Raw genomic sequence first — 2,984 nt, 5'->3', positions numbered from 1 at the left:
ATAACCGAGGAGATGTGGACAGGTAAAACAGAGGAGATGTGGACAGGTAAAACAGAGGAGATGTGGACAGGTAAAACAGAGGAGATGTGGACAGGTATAACAGAGGAGAAGTGGACAGGTATAACAGAGGAGATGTGGACAGGTATAACAGGGGAGATGTGGACAGGTATAACAGAGGAGATGTGGACAGGTATAACAGAGGAGATGTGGACAGGTATAACAGAGGAGATGTGGACAGGTAAAACAGAGGAGATGTGGACATGTATAACAGAGGAGATGTGGACAGGTATAACAGAGGAGATGTGGACAGGTATAACAGAGGAGATGTGGACAGGTATAACAGAGGAGATGTGGACAGGTAAAACAGAGGAGATGTGGACAGGTATAACAGAGGAGATGTGGACAGGTATAACAGAGGAGATGTGGACAGGTATAACAGAGGAGATGTGGACAGGTATAACAGAGGAGATGTGGACAGGTAAAACAGAGGAGATGTGGACAGGTAAAACAGAGATAGGGGACAGATATACCCGGCTAGATAAGTGGAGAGGGGACAGATATACCAGGTTAGATCAGTGGAGAGGGGACAGAGATACCAGGCTAGATAAGGGCTGAGGGGACAGAGATACGAGGCTAGATAAGGGGAGAGGGGATAGAGATACCAGGTTAGACGAGGGGAGAGGGGACAGATATACCAGGTTAGATAAGAGGAGAGGGGACAGAGATACCAGGCTAGATAAGGGGAGAGGGGACAGATATACCAGGCTAGATAAGGGGAGATGGGACAGAGATACCAGGCTAGATAAGGGGAGAGGGGACAGATATACCAGGTTAGATAAGGGGTGAGGGGACAGATATACCAGGTTAGATAAGCGGAGAGGGGACAGATATACCAGGTTAGATAAGGGGTGAGGGGACAGATATACCAGGCTAGATAAGGGGAGAGGGTGGACAGATATACCAGGTTATATAAGGGGAGAGGGGACAGAGATATCAGGCTAGATAAGCGGAGAGGGGACAGAGATATCAGGCTAGATAAGGGGAGAGGGGACAGATATACCAGGCTTGATAAGGGGAGAGGGGCAGATATACCAGGCTAGATAAGAGGAGAGGGGACAGATATACCATGCTCCATAAGGGGAGAGGGGACAGATATACCAGGTTAGATAAGGGGAGAGGGGACAGATATACCAGGCTAGATAAGGGGAGAGGGGACAGATACCTGTATACCAGGCTAGATAAGGGGGGAGGGGACAGAGATACCAGGTTAGATAAGGGGAGAGGGGACAGAGATACCAGGCTAGATAAGGGGAGAGGGGACAGATATACCAGGCTAGATAAGGGGAGAGGGGACAGATACCTGTATACCAGGCTAGATAAGGGGGGAGGGGACAGAGATACCAGGTTAGATAAGGGGAGAGGGGACAGAGATACCAGGCTAGATAAGGGGAGAGGGGACAGATATATCAGGCTAGATAAGGGGAGAGGGGACAGATATACCAGGCTAGATAAGGGGAGAGGGGACAGATATACCAGGTTATATAAGGGGAGAGGGTACAGAGATACCAGGTTAGATAAGAGGAGAGGGGACAGAGATATCAGGTTAGATAAGTGGAGATGGGACAGAGATACCCAGGCTAGATAAAGGCAGAGGGGACAGAGACACAAGGGGAGAGGTGGACAGAGATAGATTAGAGGCCATTATCACTCTTGAAATTCAGACAATGGTCCTTCCTCTCATTATTCCCAATTTAAAATCCAGTGTCACCGGCAGAGGAGAGGAGCGTACTGTGCATTTTAATTGGGAACTGGGCTATTTGTGGCAGGTTGTCGGCTTCTTCCTCCCATCGATCAAGGATAATGTGGGACACTCCAGTATCCCTGCACATTGAAAATGTGGTATTGAAACAGACACTCTATATAGCTACTGACCCTGGAACTGACCCTCTATATAGCTACTGACCCTGGAACAGACCCTGTATATAGCTACTTACCCTGGTACTGACCCTGTATATAGCTACTGACCCTGGAACAGACTTTTATATAGCTACTGACCCTGTGCATAGCTACTGACCCTATAACTGACCCTGTATATAGCTGCTGACCCTGTGCATAGCTACTGACCCTGTACATAACTACTGACCCTGTATATAGCTACTGACACTGTATATAGCTACTGACACTGTATATAACTACTGACCCTGTATATAGCTACTGACCCTGTATATAACTACTGACCCTGGGACTGACCCTGTATATAACTACTGACCCTGTATATACCTACTGACCCTGTATATAGCTACTGACCCTGTATATAACTACTGACCCTGTATATAGCCAATGACCCTGTATATAACTACTGACCCTGTATATAGCTACTGACCCTGTATATAACTACTGACCCTGTATATAGCTACTGACCCTGGAACTGACCCTGTATATAACTACTGACCCTGTATATAACTACTGACCCTGTATATAGCTACTGACCCTGTATATAGCTACTGACCCTGTATATAACTACTGACCCTGTATATAGCTACTGACCCTGTATATAACTACTGACCCATATAGCTACTGACCCTGTATATAACTACTGACCCTGTATATAGCTAATGACCATGTATATAACTACTGACCCTGTATATAGCTACTGACCCTGCATATAACTACTGACCTTGTATATAGCTACTGACCCTGTATATAGCTACTGAACCTGGAACTGACCCTGTATATAACTACTGACCCTGGAACTGACCCTGTATATAGCTACTGACCCTGGAACTGACCCTGTATATAGCTACTGACCCTGTATATAACTACTGACCCTGTATATAGCTACTGACCCTGTAATTAACTACTGACCCTGTATATAGCTACTGACCCTATATATAACTACTGACCCTGGGACTGACCCTGTACATAGCAACTGACCCTGTATATAGCTACTGACCCTGTATATAGCTACTGACCCTGTATAAAGC

This window comes from Oncorhynchus masou, chromosome 28 (assembly GCF_036934945.1).
Source record: "Oncorhynchus masou masou isolate Uvic2021 chromosome 28, UVic_Omas_1.1, whole genome shotgun sequence".
In the NCBI taxonomy this organism is placed as follows: Eukaryota; Metazoa; Chordata; class Actinopteri; order Salmoniformes; family Salmonidae; genus Oncorhynchus; species Oncorhynchus masou.
This window is presented reverse-complemented; position numbering follows the sequence as displayed.